Below are 20,682 nucleotides of genomic sequence, written 5' to 3'. Positions count from 1 at the left end.
TTTTCCTTTATAAAGAAGTTTTCTTCTCAATTTTAATAAGAAAAGAAAAGGGAAGGAAAAGCCTTTTTAAAATATTCTTAAAGAAACATTTCTTTCTCTCTGTCAGTGTTAACACTTAACAATATTTTGTGTTATTAAATTTTTGCTGAAGTTCATTTCTTAATAATCTGAAGCAGTTTGATTGGTTGGTACGTAGGTCCAGACCAAAAATTAGTTTTGTGTGGAAGTGATTGGTTTGACATAACCCAAGCAACAACACCGCCATACTAACTACCCGGGAACAATGGTTTCATTTTTTGGAGTCTCCAGGAATATCTCTTAAACCATTTTTAATATCACTATTTACATCAACTGAAGATAACTATAATAGCTACCTCAGTTAGGCCGTAGTGAACTCCCTTTTTATCCCTCACCTAAACAAATTTCATGTTTTAAGTACATGTTCCTGATTTTAAGTCAACTCCAATTAATTGGAGAACAATTTTTGAAAAGGAAAAATATTAACCTTCAAAAAACCCAAACATTATCCTTGAATCATTCAAAATTATTCAATCAAATCAACCAAATGCTGATGAAATCATTATTAATTAAAATATTTTTCATCTTGAAAGTAACAGCATAATTAGAATATATGGTATTTATTCCAAATGCAAGAAGTTGAAAAGACAAAATAAGCCAGCTGAGAAGGCTGACTTACTGGAAAAAAATAATCACGTGATATCCTGATTGAATTAACATGGATACTTCGAGTTCTTGTGGAGGGGGATTGGTACAACAGATTTCTGAGTGTTTAGAATTGCTTTTGTCTAAAGTTGCGTTATTTGATAGGTCTATAGTGAAATGTGGTGTAATGTTAACTTTGTCCATATTATTTTGTTTCATATATTCAATTTTTACTTCAATTTTCTTGGTTTAATTTCGTTTTGAATTATTACGGCAAAGTCAATTAAAGGTTAAGTGATAATTTGTAGAAATTTTAGGTTAGCCATTAATTTATTTATTTAAATAAATAAAACGTGCAAATAAAAAGCCTAAAGCATTATTAATATATCAAAAAATTAGTGATTAGTGAGTTAAGTTTGTGCAGTTCTCTCTCACCTTTTGGAGACTTCAGGGAAAGCTTGCTGGAACATCCTAAACACTGGACACTGGCTTAAACATCCAAAACACTGGACACTGGCTTGGAACAACGGCACATAACTCGTATAACACCGCAAGGGATGCCTGGAAGTAGAAAGAAGTAAAAATTAGTTTAAACTATTGGAGTAAAACATCGTTTTCATCCTGTGAAGAATAAAGGATTAGGCAAAATTAAGGGGCACATAATATAAGGTAGGTAATCTTGACAATTTAACAGCATTATTATCATTTTTAATGTGTAATGTAGTGAGAACTATGGTTTAGTTTCCCCATGCTTTCCCTCAGGATTAGATCCTACCCAATGGTATTGGGGTTTTTGTTTTACACATTTCTAACTAATAAAAGAGGTTATTTTTTAAGCTTTACTTTATTAAAAAGAAAGCTTAAAGCACCGAAGAAAGTTCTATTTGTTTTTCAGAAACAAACAAAAAAAGTCTAGGTGAAAACATTTACGACTCTCTAAATTCTAATTACAAAATTTTCTGATACTGGAAAATTATTTTCTTAGCAACTGACTTAAAAGCTTTTTGGTACTTTAAAAAAAAAGAAAAAGGAATTCTGATAAACTTACATCCATGAAGTCAATGCACTAGAAACATTTTTCCCTTATCTAGGGCGTCTCAAAAAAACTTGTAATGATCAAAAAATTTAAAGTATAAGCTAGACTTAAAAACTATAAGTAAAAAATACTTATCCATTTAACTCCAAAGAGAAGTCATCATAAAATTATTAATTTAAAGACTTAATTTTCTCCAATTAAAGCTTTCCTAAAATATGCCTCCCATCAAGAAAAGGATGTAAAATAACCCATAATTAAAGAAGTACCCATGAAAATGAAGAAAGTGCTTACCAAATTTTCGTGAAAAGCATTTAAAAGGGTTTACTTACTTACTTACTTACTATAGGGCGCTACGGTCCTGTAAGGACCTTGGCCTCCTTCAGCACAGCATTCCACTCGTCCCTATCCAAAGCACGGAGTCTCCATCTTCTGACTCCTAGCCTTCTGATGTCGGTTTCGACATCGTCCAGCCATCTTAAGCGAGGACGTGCTCTTTTTCTTCTGCCCCTTGGATTACCATATAACAATTTTTTGGGCATTCTTGTTTCGGGCATCCTTTCTACGTGCCCTAACCATCTTAATCTGGCGGCTTTAATGAAACAAACCAGATCTGGTTCGCCATATATGTCACGAAGCTCATTGTTAGACCTGATCTTCCAAATATTATTTACTTTTACGGGACCAAATATTCTTCTTAAAATCTTCCTTTCCCAAATATTTAGAAGACGCTCATTATCCTTGGTCAATACCCATGCTTCACAGCCATAGGTAACTACCGGTCGGATAATGGTCTTGTAAACTAGCAATTTAGCTCTTCGTGACATCATTTTGGACAAGATGGTTTTCCGTAGGGAGAAATAACACCTATTTCCTGCAGCATTTCTAGCCTTTTTATCTTGTTCTATTTCATTTTTCTCAGTCAAAATGGTCCCCAAATATTTGAACTGAGTTGCTGCTCTAAAGGAATAATCTCCCAGTTGGATATTCTCCCTATTGAATGGGGATCTAGACGACTTCATATACAAAGTTTTTTCGAAATTAATTCGAAGTCCCAGTTTTTTGACTGCTCTTTCAAATTCCTGAAAGGATCCTGCTAGCGCAGGATTCCTTGCTGAGATCACAACATCATCCGCGTAGGCTAAATGTTGTGTCAATCTATTTAGAATCGTACCATTCGGATTGGTACGAATGGCTCTTACCGCAGTCTCCAATACAAGATTGAAAAGTATAGGTGACAGTGGATCTCCTTGTCTTAGGCCACTATCAACGGCGAACTTCTCAGACAGCCTCCCTTGTATCTTAACTTTGCACTGACTATTATTTAGCGTCATCCTTATAAGTCGTACTAACTTTTTAGGAATACCCAGATTAACCAGAACTTTCATTAGTTTATTAACAAAAAATCACTTAATTCAATAAATAAAAAGATATATATATTTTTAAGTTAATTAATTAAATTGTAATTCATCCCTTACCATTGAAATTGTATAGCTTCTTATATATAATATAGAATTCAGAACTAATTTTTAATCTTAATTTTAAGTAGTAATGGCTTTGATTTTGTATTAAGAAAGAGTTGTACTTGAATCATTAACAGAGTTTGTCAAAAATTAAAGTAAGATTACATCAATAATGTAAGAAATAATAAAAAATTGAGTTGAAATTATCAGTAATTAACTTTTTTACGAAGCCATTTTGAATTTCAGAAAGATCCAGTTGCCCAATTTTGCATTTTCTAATTATCTCGTTTTTAAAGCAATCCATTGTAGATAATTAACAAATTTTATATTCATTTAATTACTTCTAACTTATTTAGTATATTGAAAAGTAAATTGTTGTAGATAACTTAAATTTAATTCAGAAATTTTTTAAATTAAATCAACTTACATATAAATCTCCAAGTGCAGATTCCAAGGAACTGACGTAACAAATGGTGTCATCACCGGTAATGATGAACTAAAGTATACATATATCTTAATATTTATTAAAAATGATGTTGAACAACATTTATTTTTAATTTTAATTAAAATTATAAATAATAATAAAGAAATAACTTTAATTTTCAATTTAAAAAAACATTGTGAATGAAAAATCTTTAGTTAATCTTTCTTTTAAATTGTTTTGCCTTTAATACTTATTTAAAAATAATTGTGTTTATCTTTTCCTTAAAAAAAAAAAAATAATTATAATAATAATTAATCTCATAATAGTTTAATCTCTTTGCTTCTAAACTAGTCTTGGATTAATGACGTCATAAAAATGGCCTGATTTTTTAAGTACCGAATGCCCAACTAAATTAAAGAAGTGATATTCATCTATTGCATAAATAGTGAAGAACAAATATTTAATAAATTTTTATAGAGTACGATAATGCTATATGTATATAATTAGAGTTTACGGTAGCATCTATAAAATAACTTGAGGCTATGTACATAAAATTGTAAGTAGTCATTATTTTTCTCTTTTTTATAATTGGTGTTTTGGAGTTTAGTTAAGTAGTTATTTATAAGGGATCTTTTAAAAATATCATTATTTTTTTTAAAACGCAATAAATATTTCTTTTTATGGTTATTTTAGGCCTTCCCCCTAACATATATATTTTTTCCATATGTTCAGTATCTTTGGGCACTTCTCACCAAGATAGAGAGATTTCATCCTTCAGGAATATCTCAAACCCGACTGCGATGAACTAGTCCTCAATACTATCACTGTTTCCCTCATTTTAAATGCATTTTCCCCGAGTAGAAGACAAGAAGGAAAAACTCTTTAATCGTATCCCCACGCTTACTTTTAAATCACTAGAGGTAAAGGCGAAATATTCCTCGTATCCTCAGATGAGAAATGCGACGAGGAAATGAGGAAGGAAAAGTTGTGAAGGCGGGAATTTTTTCTTCTTTTTTTCACTTTAGATTTTTTTTCCTTTATTTCCTGTCTTTAATGTACTTTTATTCATTCACTTAAGCTCTCTACTATTTATGTACACTTCCTGTCTCATATCCCCCCCACCCCCACCCCACTCACTCACTGTGAATTAGTTTCATAGATTCTGGTTGTATGTGTGGCTGGGATATTTTCTCTTCCTTATTTCGGTAACTAAGTGTTCTTTATTACTGCTAGAGCAAAGAACTTATTGCATTCGTTAGGAAGTTTTCTGTTTTTCCTCTTCTGCTTTGTCCTCTTAAATTTGGCTTTTTATTTTGCTTCTCTGATTAAACTGTTAAATTTTTATTCTCATTTTTAAATTACCTTCTAATTGAAACTCTTATTACTAACTGAAAGCAAAAGTGTTACGTAATTATGATGTAAAGTAACTTTGGTTTTGTTAGAAATTCCATTGGATGCGAAATGGAAGACTTCATGCTTTTGTTTTTTGCGAACTTATTTATCTAAAACTATTTTTGTAAAATATTTTGTTAAAAAAAAAAAAATGGCGTTCAAAGGAACCTTTAACAATTACAGCTAGAGAAAGTCGTGTGAGTTTCCTTTCACACCGTTTATTTATTTCCGGTGAAAATTCAGTTACGTAAAATTAATAAGCTAAATTAATGGTACGTGTAAACAGGAAGGGAACAACGAAACTTTGTAGAAATTAAATTATCTTTCTCTATTGCAGAGTTAGAAGAGTAGCCTTAGTGGGCAGTTCGACTGCCTGCCTCTACACTACGTACGTGATGCTTGGCTTCTATAGAAACGAGGGTTTTTCTATTTTAAGGAAAGGATTTCCTACGTTGTTTTCCTTTTTATTTTTCCCTTCAAAAAATAGGAACAGAAAATGGGCTACACTTATTTGAAAATAGCATACTAGGAGAATGGGGTTTAATAACATTTCTATTATCCCCCCCCCCCAAACTGATCCAAATAAAAGTGATAGAATGTACATGAGAATGCCAGGAAGTGTACAAAGTTTTAAGGAAATCTGAAAATCGTTAAAGTTGTTGAAGTTTTCCATCTGATTTAGATTTACCACATTTATGTTAAAAGATTTATTGTAGAGATTGTAAACAGATTTATTGCATAATAATTTTAAAAATAGTTGTTGCAGTAGCAGCGTAACCAGTAAGTAGCTGTAGCAGCAATAGCACTAGCAGTAAAGCGTATCTGCAGTTGCAGTAGTTGTAGCAGAAGAAATAGCAGCAGCGATAACATCAGTTCCGTAACAATAGCTGTAGCAGACCCAGAACCAGTTGCAGTAGCTGTAATTGGAGCAGCAGTTGCAGAAAGAACAGTAGCTTTAGCTGCAACAGTAGCAGTAGAAGTGGCAGCTGCGGTAGCAGTAGCTGTAGCAGCAGAAGCAGTCTCAGTAACTGTAGCCGTTTTTTTTTCTATCAGTTCTAATTTAATTATACTAATTTTGAAAATAGTGATTACAATAGCTGCAGCAGCAATAGCATTACTTGTAGCAGCAGCAGAAGCAGAAGAAGTGGAGCAGCGGTAGCCGCAGTTAAGTGGCAGTAGCTGCAGCAACAATAGCAGTAGCAGCGAAGCGAAGCAACAGTTGCAGTAGCAGCAGCTGCAGTAGCAGAAACAGGATAAGCAATGGCATTAGTTGTAGTAGCAGAGGAAGTGGAGCAGCGGGAGCCGCAGTTAAGCGGCAGTAGCTGCAGCAGCAATAGCAGTAGAAGCGAAGCGAAGCAACAGTTGCAGTAGAAGCAGTAGCAGCAGCTACAGTAGCAGAAACAGGATAAGCAATGGCATTAGTTGTAGCAGCAGCAGAACCAGTTGCAGTAGGAGCAGTAGCAGTTACAGCAGTTGTAGCAGCAGCAGCACCAGTAGCAGAAGAAGTGGCAGCAGTTGCAGTAGGAGCAGTAGCAGTCGAAGCAGTTGCAGTAGCTGTAGCAGCAGCAGAACCAGTTGCAGTTGAAGCAGAAGCAGGTTGCAGGAGCAGTTGCAGTAGTTGTACCAGCAGCAGCAGCATCGGTAACAGAAGAAGATGCAGCAGCGGTAGCAGCAATTGCAGTTGCAGTAGGAGCGTAGCAGTCGAAGCAGTTGCAGTGGCAGTAGCAGGTGCAGTAGAAGAGAACGCTGCGGTGGTAGTAGCAGCAGTTCAGTAGCTCTAGCAGAAGCAGTCTCAGTAACTGTAGCCGCTCTTTTTTTTTTATCAATTTTAATTTAATTATACTAATTTTGAAATTAATAATTACAGTAGCTGCAGCAGCAACAGTAGTAGCAAGCGAAGCGTAGCTACAGTTGCAGTAGAAGCAGTAGCAGTAGCCGCAGTAGCAGAAACAGTAGAAGCAATGACAGTAGTTGTAGCAGCAGCAGTAGCAGAAGATGTGGAGCAGCGAGAGCAGCAGTTAAGTAGCAGTAGCTGTAGCAGCAGAACAATTTGCAGTAGGAGCAGTAGCAGTCGAAGCTGTAGTAACAGCAGCAGTTACAGCAGAAGCAGTTGCAGTAGTTGTAGCAGCAGCAGCATCAGTAGCAGAAAAAGTGGCAGCAGTTGCAGTAGGAGCAGTAGCAGTCGAAGCAGTTGTAGTAGCTGAAGCAGCAGCAGAAGAACCAGTTGCAGTAGAAGGAGAAGCAGCTGCTGCAGTAGCAGTTGCAACAGTAACAGTTACAGCAGGAGCAGTTGCATTAGTTGTAGCAGCAGCACCAGCACCAGCACCAGTAGCAGAAGAGGCAACAGCGGTAGCAGAAGTTGCAGTAGAAGCCGTAGCTGTGGAAGCAGTTGCAGTAGCTGTAGCTGCAGCAGTCGCATTAGAAGAGGCCGCTGCGGTGGCAGTAACAGCAGTTCAGGAGCAGTAGCTGTAGCCGCTATTTTTTCGAACAGTTCCAATTTAATTATACTAATTTTAAAAATAATAATTACAGTACCTGCATCAGCAATAGCAGTAGCTGCGAAGCGTAGCAACAGTTCTAATTTAAATATACTAATTTTGAAAATAATAATTACAGTAGAAGGAGTAGTAGTAGCCGCAGTAGCAGAAACAGTAGAAGCAATGGCAGTAGTTGTAGCAGCAGCAACAGTAGCAGCAGAAGAAGTGGAGCCGCAGGAGTTGCGGTTAAGTAGCAGTAGCAGTAGCTCTAGCAGCCGCAGAAACAGTTGCAGAAGAAGTAGTAGCAGCCGCCAGAGTAGCAGTTGCAACAGTAACAGTTACAGCAGGAGCAGTTGCATTAGTTGTAGCAGCAGCACCAGCACCAGCACCAGTAGCAGAAGAGGCAACAGCGGTAGCAGAAGTTGCAGTAGAAGCCGTAGCTGTGGAAGCAGTTGCAGTAGCTGTAGCTGCAGCAGTCGCATTAGAAGAGGCCGCTGCGGTGGCAGTAACAGCAGTTCAGGAGCAGTAGCTGTAGCCGCTATTTTTTCGAACAGTTCCAATTTAATTATACTAATTTTAAAAATAATAATTACAGTACCTGCATCAGCAATAGCAGTAGCTGCGAAGCGTAGCAACAGTTCTAATTTAAATATACTAATTTTGAAAATAATAATTACAGTAGAAGGAGTAGTAGTAGCCGCAGTAGCAGAAACAGTAGAAGCAATGGCAGTAGTTGTAGCAGCAGCAACAGTAGCAGCAGAAGAAGTGGAGCCGCAGGAGTTGCGGTTAAGTAGCAGTAGCAGTAGCTCTAGCAGCCGCAGAAACAGTTGCAGAAGAAGTAGTAGCAGCCGCCAGAGTAGCAGTTGCAACAGTAGCAGTTACAGCGGAAACAGTTGCAGTGGTTGTAGCGGCAGCTGCACCACCAGTAGCAGAAGAAGTGGCAGCAGCAGTTGCAGTAGGAGCAGTAGCTGTTGAAGCAGTTGCAGTAGCTGCAGCAGAAGAAGTGGAGCCGCAGGAGTTGCGGTTAAGTAGCAGTAGCAGTAGCTCTAGCAGCCGCAGAAACAGTTGCAGAAGAAGTAGTAGCAGCCGCCAGAGTAGCAGTTGCAACAGTAGCAGTTACAGCGGAAACAGTTGCAGTAGTTGTAGCGGCAGCTGCACCACCAGTAGCAGAAGAAGTGGCAGCAGCAGTTGCAGTAGGAGCAGTAGCTGTTGAAGCAGTTGCAGTAGCTGTAGCTGCTGCAGTTGCAGTATAAGAGGCCGCTGCGGTGGGAGTAGCAGCAGTTCATCAGGAGCAGTAGCTGAAGTAGCAGAAGCAGTCTCAGTAACTGTAGCCGCTTTTTTTTTTCTATCATTCTAATTTAATTATACTAATTTTGAAAATAGTAATTACAGTAGCTGCAGCAGCAATAGGAGTAGCAACGAAGCGTAGCAACAGTAGCAGTAGCAGCGGTAGCTGTAGCTGCAAGAGCAGTTGTAGTAACAGCAGAACCATTTGCAATAGCTGCAGCAGTAGAAGCCGTGGCAGGGAAGTGTAACAACAGCAATTGCAGTAGCAGTATCAGCAAGTGCATGGGTAGCACTTACAATTTCAAGGTAAAGACTCAATAATTTAAAGGTTTATGCCCATCCTGAGCAATCCAAATAGATATAAATCACTTTAGGAGCTGATTTTCATCAAATATAAAACGGTAAATGGAAAAGAATTTTTGGACAACTATTCATTACAATAAATGAAAAAATTTTGAATGTTGGCTTAGATTTTTGTTCTGATCAGTTGACTCATTGAATTGCTGGATTATTTTGGGCTTATGGCCAATAACAGGTTGTTGTGGCTTCGGTTAATTTCCTTTCATACAAATTGATTTACAACTTGATCATAATTCCATTCACGAATTCAATACATAATTTATTATGTACCTGAATCTGGTTTATGGCTTATAATATCACCTAGTTATTTATTGCAAAGAATTATTCTTCTTCCTTTTATTATGTCTTTTCCGAAATTTCAAAAAGGGTTTGGCATAAAAGGACGGGAGTAGACTATTTATTTTCTTTATGTTTAAGTTTGCTACAAAAATCAGATATAAGTATTAAAGTAAAAATTACTTGATATTATATTTAAATAGATTCGTCTAGTTAGTAACTGGAGACGTTACGAGTAAATAATCGTTCAGTAATTATATCATTGTGAGGGGCTGCAAAATTCTGCATAAATTCTTATTATATTGATCGTCACGTTAGCCCCCAAAAGAACTTTATGGCGTGCCTCCAGAAACATAGCACAACTTAAACTTACCTCCAGCATTATAAAGGATTATTACTTAGATAATCTTCGTGCTTACTCAGACTGCACAAAGTCCTCCTTATCAAGACTTATTTTTATTGCAGGAAGTGAACTCAACAATATTTCAGGAAAAAAAAAAATGTATTATTTGAAAAGTTTTAATTAACGATGACTTTCTCATCTTATCAAAGAAAGGATGCTGTTGATTCTCAACTTCCTCTTTATGCTATTTCAGCAGAAAAAAAAGACAAATTCAATTCTTCACTAACTTCTTCTCTCTGGAAACTCTATGACGTGTTGAGAATGGTTTTAATTTTGTTTTCGCCTTTCTTAGTTAAGGTGGAAAATTACAAACAATTAATTACGTTTCTTCTCGGAGCGTAAAATTGTAGTAACGTGTCGGCAATGGTACAAACTCACAAAGCACACCTGTGCACACTGGATTGTTACGTTGTTGCTCACTTAATATAATTTTCAAGCACAGTAAAAAGTATTAGAGAAATTTTCAGTTGCCAGTTGCGAAGTTACTTTTTCTTTTTTTTTAGGAGATTTAGGTGCATGAAAAAGCGTAACGTTGAAAAACACCCAAATTTGACAATTTTTTACTGTTTTTCAATATATGAGCTGTTTATATTGAAAGTGGGGCAAGTCCATTTTTGAAAGAAATGAAGATAATGGTAATTATAGATAAAACTTAGTATGAACTTTGTATCAGTAAACAATTTAGAGTCAAAAAAATTCAGAATCCTAATATTTGGGAGATTGAAGTTTTAGCTCTTAACAATATTGTAAATATTTTTGAAAATGGTACAAGTCCATCATAGGTTAAAAATTAGTTAACCGTACAGCAAAATTTAACTCCGGTTGCTGTATGGTGAAGCAAATGTGATGGTATAACAGTAATTTTTTTGCAACAACGTAGATCAAATAGATTTTGAGAAAAAACATTGCCGAAAATGGACAAAAACGGCATTTTCAGAGAACAACGGCATTTCTTCTTGTTACCTTTTTTTTTGTTGTGTGGCTAAATGCGTGAACCGGATTTGTTGCATGAATAAAGTGTCATTCGATTTGGAATTTCATGTAGATACGCTTTTTTGAAGTCTCTATGCTGTACATTCAATGGGAGAAGAGTTAACCTCTTGTATATAAGGGCCCCTCTACAATTATTTGTTATTTGATAAACACCGTAAATCTTAGCCCAATTTCGGCACACTTCACCGTTCAGGAGATGTCCAATTATGAGTTCTAATTTAAGTTCGTTTTACATAATTTTATCAGAAACTAGATATTATAGAGGGAAGTATTTCTTCCCGGTTACATGGGATTATGCAAAGATGTTTTCAACAATTAGTAGTCATTTTATTAAAGTAACCTATTTATGGGATTTCATTAGCCCAACATAAGAAATAGATGTACTTTAAAAGGAGATGATTGATGAAATGGACCAAAGTAACCCCGACTAGGAATCCAAAACTGGAAAAAGGAATCATAGTTTTAAACTAATTCTATTCTTTATTAGCTTTTCTTTTATTGCACGAAGTCATAAGAAAAACTTAGAAAAGAGGCGCCAGTTTACAAGTTTTTTTTTAAAAAATAAATTCAACAAAATCATTAGTAGTACTGTTTTGAAAACATGTTTTGAGGTTCCGCCATTAGAACGTACATTTAGTCAATTTATTAAATCTAAATACACTAAACGGTATTTACAGAATTTAAAAAAAAGAAACATTTTAGGGCTAAAGCTGACATAAAGTAACCATAAAGTGCTGCTAATCATTTTACCAATTGGTTAGCTGAAAAGTGGTTATCTCAGGTACTAATTTATCCTCACAATTATTTAACTAAAAATACTATTAATTGATTAAGATAGACTTTCTGCTACCGCAACACAAATAAAATTAAAATATATTAATATCAAATGTTGTAAACAAGAAAACTTTTTATATTTAACAACATACTGTATGTATTAAAGCCGTTTTTGGTCCATGACTGTGCAGGTTCAACCAAACGCTCAAATCTCTCCAAAGAATCCAGGCCTTTCAGTCTAAAATTCTTTGCTCTATAGTTAGACGCTTCCTTTCTACGTCACCAATCAAACCATTCACACAGGACTTGAACATTCCTTTCGTCACACAAGTTACTGAAAATGCCATCTTATTCACAATCCATTGATAAGATACCCTCTTTCTGCCAGAACTCTTCCAGATAAACACTACTAGACGTGTAAAAATGGGTTCCTCTCTATCTCCTTTCTGGCAGTAAGAATCAATAGACGTGAAGTGTTATTGGAGGGTTATCACTAGGTAACTTCTGAGTATATTGTGGACTTTCTATATTATTCTTGTTGTTTAAAAGCTTTTGAAAATATCATTTTTACTAAGAAATCATTACTGTTTACAATGATGACATCCTCATAGGTTGTAATAGCCTTGCCGTGGTAACCATAGGGTAACCAGTTAACAAGACGATATTACCCCCTTTCTACAATGAATTGGCTATTAATCATTGGTAACCTATAGTGACAGAAATGGATTTAATAAGCGGCTTGACATTGTGGTTAAACGCAGACTAGAAATTGGTAATTATCTGAAGTGGGGGGATTGAAGATTCTGGAGGTTTAGTACCATTAATCTCGCAAATAGCAAATGGCGATGCTAATTAGTATTTAACTTTAGTTAATACAATTTATATTAATATTGTAGCATCTTTTAATATGGTTTGGCAAAACGAAAATACGTATCAACAATTTATCAAAAACATTTTGTTTTTTCATCAAGTTCTAATATGGTTTACACGTGGGTAACTTACTTCGCCGAGGAAACGCGTGGCCATCGCAGTTTCAGTCGTTGAACTAAGTTGGCTAAGCCAGAGTCAATTAGAGCTAACTTTTTCCAATTAAAGAAAATGCATTTTTAAAAATTTATTGACATATGTTTGTGCATTACTACAGTTATTTCTATTGTCGTGGAATTCTCTTCTGTTTTGGTAAAGCTGAAAGCAGCGCCCTAGTTCTGGAGTGCTGTCCATGGTTTTTTTTAAACAACAGGGGTGCTGCACCAGTCCAAAATAGATTTATTGAGCCCTACACTCATTACACCACCCATCCTAAGTCCTTTAGCAGCCCCAAATTGATGAACCTCCCAGCAGATACTCTTGGTAAGTAGGAAGAGTGGCGCCAGGGTTCCCTACTGTGCCATCATCAAACCCTTCCACTCAAATGCCCTCGCAAGATATTCTGAAGAAGATCTCCTAAAGAAACTGGAAGAATGTTAGCCTTTCAACACTTTGTAACCACCCAGGCTATCCAGGGGAACTACTAAGAAAAAGCCCGGCCCTTCGATCAACCCATAGAGAGAAAGAATGTCTATGTGCGTTTTATTTACCACAGATATTTTTTTCATAAAAGTGGTTCGAGTATGAGGCTACTTATCTAGAATATCATGGGGCCGTCTGGGGCAAAGTTTTTAAACCCCCTTAGGGCTTTGTTGTACCTTCTATTTCATTCGTCATTTCTTCGGCACTGTTATCGTATACGGTCTATTCACATAATAAGCATTAACTTTGCAGCAGAGATAGATGGATGTGCGTGCAATGATATTACTTGTGCTTGACAAAAAGAATCGTAATCTCTAGCCCAACACATTTACACAAACACACCACCACAAATTGATGTAGGTACGGCCATTGGGTAACCCAGCTTTTTGTTTCATTCATACGAACTAGTAACAACGGGAACAGCCAAACAGAACCTAGGGTGGTAACTGTAATAACAGAATGCAACAGTAAACAACTCAGTGATTAAAAAAAGAAACGAATAAAAAAAATTAATAAATTAAAATCTCAATTTAAACCAACAAATTATTCCAACCCACGATCTGGGGGGAAAAAAATCCAAAACCACAAAATTAATTCAAAAAAAAGAAACAGAAAGAAGCTCAAAAGAGTGATGATAATTAATGCACGCAATTCATCGATAGGGAGGAGATTCAGTATAATTTTCAGCGAGAAAGGATAAGGGATGTGAAAACAATATATCCTCTATCCTTGTTTAAAGCATTGCTGGCATTTTAAACTAAAGGCCCTATCATTATTATTAAATTCTGGAATATTTCATAACAAAGTCTAGTTTCGCCATACTACCTTAAAATACCTCGCTTTAATATTGTAATTGTCCTGCGGCTGAACAAGAATTGATTCGTTTAATTTTGAATTCCAACAATTATATCTGACGAAGTATTCCAATATTAAAAATCTGGCTGTACAATAAATAAATAATTATTCTTTTGTATCCATAACAACTACTTACATACTTCAGTTCTCAATTTTGTTTTTAATTTCGATTTTTTTCTAAATGTTAGCTGGCTTCTTCATTCGTTTACTAGAAAAAAAGACTTTTAAGATCTCATCTTCCTTTAAAATCAATTTCTATGAAAAAATAATTACAAGAGCGGCAGGATTTTCTCTAATGTAGATGGTCTAAAAAAGAAGTCGAATGCTAAACAAAAATCTTTTAAGTTATGTACAAGGGTCGTTTGAAAAGTCCGTGCAAAAATAAAAACTACTTAATTTTTTGGGGTAAACCTTTTTTATTTTTCAACATAGTCTCCTTTTAGGCTTATACACTTCGTCCAACGCTGCTCTAGTTTGTTGATCCCTTCCGAATAATAGGATTTCTCCTAGTCTGAAAAATAGCCATTCGTTTCTGCAATCACCTCCTCGTTTGAATAAAATCTTTTTCCCGCCAGCCATTTCTTCATATTGGGGAACAAATAGTAGTCCGAGGGAGCCAAGTCTGGAGAATAGGGGGGGATGTGAAACGAGTTGGAACCCTATTTCCATTAATTTTGCGACCACAACTGCTGAGGTGTGAGCTGGTGCGTTGTCGTGATGGAAAAGGACTTTTTTGTGGGCCAATCGTGGGCGTTTTTCTTGCAGCTCGGTTTTCAAACGGTCCAATAACGATGAATAATATGCACCTGTAATAGTTTTACCCTTTTCCAGATAGTCGATGAGGATTATTCCTTGCGAATCCCAAAAGACAGTCGCCATAATCTTTCCGGCCGAAGGAACGGTCTTTGCCTTTTTTGGCGCAGATTCCCCCTTGGTAACCCATTGTTTAGATTGTTCTTTGGTCTCAGGAGTGTAGTGATGTATCCATGTTTCATCCACAGTGACGAAACGACGCTTAAAGTCCTGCGGATTCTTCTGGAACAGCTGCAAACCGTCTCTTGCAACACTTCACACGATTTCGTTTTTGGTCAAGCGTGAGAAATCGCGGCACCCATCTTGCGGATAGCTTTGTCATGTCCAAATGTTGATGCAAAATATTATGTTCCCGTTCATTCGAGATGCCCACAGCACTAGCAATCTCACGCACCTTCACTCTTCTGTCATCCATCACCATATCATGGATTTTATCAAAGATTTCTGGAGTAGTAACCTCAACAGGGCGTCCAGAACGTTCAGCGTCACTTGTGCCCATATGGCCACTCCGAAAATTTTGAAACCACTTATAAACAGTTCTAATCGAAGGTGCAGAGTCACCATAATGTTTATCAAGCTTCTCTTTAGTCTCCTGAGGCGTTTTGCCTTTCATAAAGTAGTGTTTAATCAACACACGAAATTCTTTTTCGTCCATTTTTTGAAAATCACTCGACTTCCTCGATTCAAATGAATGCCAAACACAAAGAAATAGACCGATCTGGCTGAAACTTGGTGTGTGTTCTTCCAAGAGATGCTACTAACTAAACATAACCTCGATACGCGCCAGTGGTGCTATCTCTCTGACTTTGCACGGACTTTTCAAACGACCCTCGTACACTTCCGCTCGAGTTTCATTTAACTTCGATTATTTGTTTCATATTTTCAACTCAATAATGATTATTTACAATCTCTCGTAAAAGCTCCGGGGCGCCAATAACCTGAGCTGTTGACGCGCCTTGAATAAAGGGGGAAAAAATAGACAAAGTGAACTATCGACAAAAAATAAAACAATAGAGAATGAATTGCAAAAAAAGTCAAAGACAGAGCCACAAGTGGAAGTTGGGTATTTAAATAAAAGGTTTCAATTTCCCTCGGGAGAGTACCAAGATAAATAAGGAATGTCTTCGTGCTTTTTGAAGATCTTTCATTTGCTTTTTATACTTCTAGTCGCAACTTTTTGATCTTCTTTAGACTTTTGTCAATCTCAGGAGAGATAGTCCCCATTATCGCTTCAGATAATTTTAAAAGTCCTGTAGTATTGATTTCTGGTCGATATTTTTTAAGATTAATTATATCATAAAGTTGCTTACTTTATGTAAGTAGTAGTTAGGTATATTAGGGAAATCTTCTGCCCATAAAATCTTAGATGTATACTTCTTTTTTATAAATAATAATTTCCAGATTTTTACTTTAACATCTGTAGACGTTGGCGCCCAGAATCTTCTCATTTTCCGGACATTATTCTGTCGTTAATGATATTACTTCCCCTCCGGAGCGTCAGCTGCAAATGGCTGCTGAAAAAAAAGAAAGAAAACTGAGGATTGTGAGGTGGATGCTAACTCGTATCCTTAATCCAGGTCACTACACTGTCCTCATTCCTTCCTTAGCTTGGATTTGTTATTGATTATAAGCATTGCATAACTACCTGTACCTGGACCGTTCAGCCTTATTAGTATGTGGGGGAATGTATTCAGTCAGATACTTTAGCGAGAGGTTTAGTGGTAAAATGGTTGGGATGTCAAAAAAAAAAACAAGATGAGTAGAAGTTAGTGAAATTAAAATTCTTTGATGCATTATTTAATAACCCAACGATATACATAATTATCCATTTGCAAGACGGATTGATGATTTTGAGTGAGAAGTGATAGTGTAATTGGCAAAATGATGTCTTTTGCTTAAAGTTATTAGCAAAATAGGTGAACTGGCTAAGTCTTCTGTTCCTAGGTAAGTTTAACTTCAGAAATAGTTCCAAAAACTATCATTTCCATAGACACATGTCTGTTTTAAAAAAGAGGGGATAGTAACTGATAGTTACCAAATTGATAGTTAGTGAGAGCGTAATTCTCTTGAACTGGAACTACGATATCTAACGGTTATTTTCTTTAGTTACTTCTTCAGCCTTGAAAAACTTTAGAAGATTTAAGCATTATAGTGAAGCAGAAGATGTGCGTAAAATGTGACGGTCCACTTGTCCCCTTATCACTAAACTAACGACTTGCACTTGTTGAATGAATTATTTAAATTAAACACCAACTTATTCAACTACTTAATATTGCAATTTAATTAAGTAATTAAACGCCATAGAATCTTAAGGAAGTCTGAAAAGGTCTTTTTAAGCCAATTTTTGTAAGAATAGGAGTTGCAAGGTATAACAAAGAAATCCAGAATTACGTGTCCACCTTATAAATAGCACATTGGGATTGAACTGAATGGGGTAGAAGTAAGTATTTTACTTTTCCCTTGGGATATTTTCAGTGGTCTAAGGAAAGGATCTCGTTTTTACAATTTCCTAGTTCTAAGGAATGCTTCTCTTTATCGTAGCACTCAAATAAGAAAACTATTCTCTTTATTATTTTCTATTTTCTCTTCAATACATACCAGAAAATCGTGAATTCGAGTTACTACCTACAGTGTTATAGTACTCGATACATTTGTCGATTTATTGGTGGTCTTAGTCTCAGAGTTGTAATTGTTTGTAGGTAATCAGTACTTAACTTCGATTTTCTACTTTTTCTTAAGAAGATATCAATCAAAATAGACACAATGTTATTATTAAATATTCGTACGCCATTAAATAACTTAACCAATTCAATTTCAAGTATAATTAACTTAATTAAATTTGTTGGTAATTGTTACGTATGTTGACTAAGGGTGTGTACTCGTATTTACAAATATATTGTTAATGTAAACGACAAAACGGATGGGTAGTTTTGTTGTCTTAGAAAATCTTTTCTCTTGGGAAATTAAGTAAACCAGAAAGTTTAACTCGCGCTACAACACTGCGAAAATCTCTTCATCTCAAGTGAATCCCAATTTAACTATTAACATTTATGAACATCCTGCAATCTCATTCTTCTAATTGTTTCTTAGAAATGGAAATTTGTACTAAATCTTCAGTTGGCTTTCTACATATTAAAGAGCACATCGTGAATTGGAACCCTATAGATAAATTGCTACAGCATAACTTCTTTTTTGGTTTTTGTTGTTTGGTTGGCTCCCAGATGTTGTTCAGTAACTCTTCTTCTTCCATTGGACGTCTCTTAACATCTAAATATCTTGCTGAAATACTAGGATCTATTTTTGGAAATGTCTTAAATTCCCTAACAAGTTTCCTTTGTAAGAGATGTAAGATTATAACTTTAATTTTCACTTTTCATTACATCTTTAGTGAATGAAAGCAAACGGCTTTCAGTTTTTCCGTTTTCTGTTAAATTCAACGACTTCAGGCATTCATAAAAATAAGCCAATTGGAAACCTCATAACTACCAAAGAATAATACATGACTAATCCATTAACTAATTACTAATTAATTCTGTATCAAAAGAAGAATTCCATAAAACATTAACAACTATGTTATGCAATCCTGTAAGAACGGAGAAACTTAAAAGCATAAGGAAGTGAGAGAGAAGGGCAGAATGAAAATCCAGGTTTACATATTCCCTTAGGAGACATAAACTAGAGTGATAATGAGTACATTCCAGGAGGTCCCAACTGGAATGAGGAAGAACTTGAAAGTTATTTAGAGCAGACCAGGGAATTATGAGCAGTAGCACACAAAGGTACGGCAAAATCTCAATGCCTTATTTAAGCTCTGTTTGAAATAAAAGTTTAAATAATTTTACTGCTTAAATAATTCCAGTTTTAAATTTATGTACTGTTATATTTCATTTAAGCGCGTTGATAAGATAAGGGCAACATGATTTAAGTTTATTTAATTACTTAAAAAAAAAAATTAGTAATTGTTGAAACAAAAGAAATATTTCATTCTCTTTCTCACTCATTCTCCCTCTTGAAACCACAGGTATTATCTTGAGCCTTGGAATGTTTAGTGAACGTCCTGAATATTTAACAGTTGCTTTGGAGGTAATTATAAGGAAATTCTCTCGTGTTTTGAATATTGGGTTAGTGATTTTCCCCCACTCACCTTGAATTTTTTTATTTAATTATGCAAATACTTGGCCAATAATGCTAAAAAAATAACTAAATTTTCTTTAAAAACACAAAAATTAGCCTATTACTGGACAAAAGACAAACCTGGTATCCACATGCTCAGCAGTTTTGCATTATTAATGCTCACTATTATACCCGATCTGGATTTACGAACTGAAAAGATGGGGGACTTGGTACCAATAGTTCTAATTGTCGGCGAATCCCGTCCTTTCTTTCCCAAAATTCTTAGAAAAGGCTCTCCTAGTACGTGTCTAACCCTCTACCGTTCATAATAACCTCGAAATCTTCCTACATCCACTGTCTGGAAAAAAAAAAAACGTTTTATTTCTTCCCAGAAGGTCACTCCAAATCCGCTAATCGAACGTGCCTTCACGTTATAGAAACATGAGAAATTAATAATAAACTTACGCTATATTTCCCAATAAAGCAATAATTTCCAATACTGAAAAATCAAAAATCACATGTCTGACTTTCTATTCTTTCCCCTCTTGGGAAAAAAGTTTGGAAAACTGTATCTTGGGCTTTTCTGTAAACAGCTTTTTACAGGGATATTCATTTTTAAGGCTATTCTCGGGGAAGGCTTCCCCCCTGTAAGGTTTAATTTTAGTACAATGTTTGGTTACAAACTGTATAATGAGAAGGCACCACGTTAGCCGAGCGGTATAGACGCTGTTTGATTATAATGGTTTATAAAAGGAATTTATCGTAAAGTATGTTTGCTAATACTGAACACCTGTTCGGTAGTTGGACCTAAAGCCCGCCTGAAATTGTATAATGTGGATGAAAATTTAACGGTTCAGAGTTGACAGGAAACTAGTTCTTTAAGAAAGTAGCAAGGTTCTTTAAATACTATTCACGGTTCTGTTAAGGGTTTATCTTTTCAGCAAAAATCTTTTATTTTATTATCGCTTTCCAAGGATTTACAAAAGCGTAATTTACAATTATAGCATTATATCCACAGAAAATCATCCGATGTTAACCACTTTGGAATGACGTCAGATTTAGATCCAGTAAACTTTTTTTTTGTCTGTATTTAAGGTACTTTATTAAACATTATTGTGATGAAAACTCAATTTCGAAACTTTAATCCTGTAAATGAAAAAGGAATTCAATTCCCTTTGGATTTACTAAATGAAAATTTATTTTTTAATTAAAACAGTACTGGTCTGCCGACGACAGTACTGGACCAAGTTATTGAATGGACAAATTCTTTAGTGGAAGGGGCATAAGTTATTGAGTTCGGTAATACCTTGGAAATGTAAAAATAAAGCTATTTTATAAATAGCGTTTATAAAATTATATTATTATGAAAACGAATTAAAATAGATTTTGGATAAAAAGCACTAATGCTTAAACATAAATAAATGCTAATCTGCATAGTTGAAAAGTTTCCAATTATTTATGACTAAGAACCAAACTCCCCTAGCCTATTGTTTAATCGCTATCTGCCGAGGCGGAACCCATCTGTATAAAGTAACTGTTTGCTTACTAAATATACGCAAGAAGCAAAGAAAATCTTTTCAAAAAGCGGAAAGGTAGCACTTTCTATTTCCGGTCAGGGATTTTTAGTGATAAATTAGTTCCTTGTTAATAATATTAAGAATAAGTAAGGCTTTTCCGGAAAACAAAGGCGTTATTTCAAAAAATAATTGTAACTTCTTCCCTCTTCCATAATCCATTGGAATAATATATCAAACAAAATTAATGAACTTGATTATAGTTCAGTCTGTAGACAGTAAATCGCGTCTTCAACTGAATGTTTAATATAAATTTTCTATTTTTCTTTGGTC

General features: G+C 35.3%; 1 protein-coding gene across 4 annotated transcripts in view; it reads left to right on the top strand.

Annotated features, from left to right (window-relative positions):
* The first annotated feature begins 751 nt into the window (after nt 1-751).
* LOC141451489 (translational activator of cytochrome c oxidase 1-like) overlaps nt 752-20,682 on the top strand; it is a 61,819-nt gene continuing 41,888 nt past the window's right edge. For all 4 annotated transcript variants that reach the window (XR_012456839.1, XR_012456837.1, XR_012456840.1 and 1 more), the window contains exons 1-2: nt 752-1,332; nt 5,733-9,045. The gene's annotated coding sequence lies outside the window, so the exon portion shown is untranslated. The remainder of the gene's footprint in view (nt 1,333-5,732; nt 9,046-20,682) is intronic.

The sequence above is a fragment of the Rhodnius prolixus genome, unplaced genomic scaffold, assembly GCF_049639745.1.
Source record: "Rhodnius prolixus isolate KJV_2025 unplaced genomic scaffold, Rpr scaffold_8, whole genome shotgun sequence".
NCBI lineage: Eukaryota > Metazoa > Arthropoda > Insecta > Hemiptera > Reduviidae > Rhodnius > Rhodnius prolixus.
The sequence above is the reverse complement of the archived record's forward strand: the minus strand, read 5'-3'. Positions and strand labels throughout refer to the sequence as shown.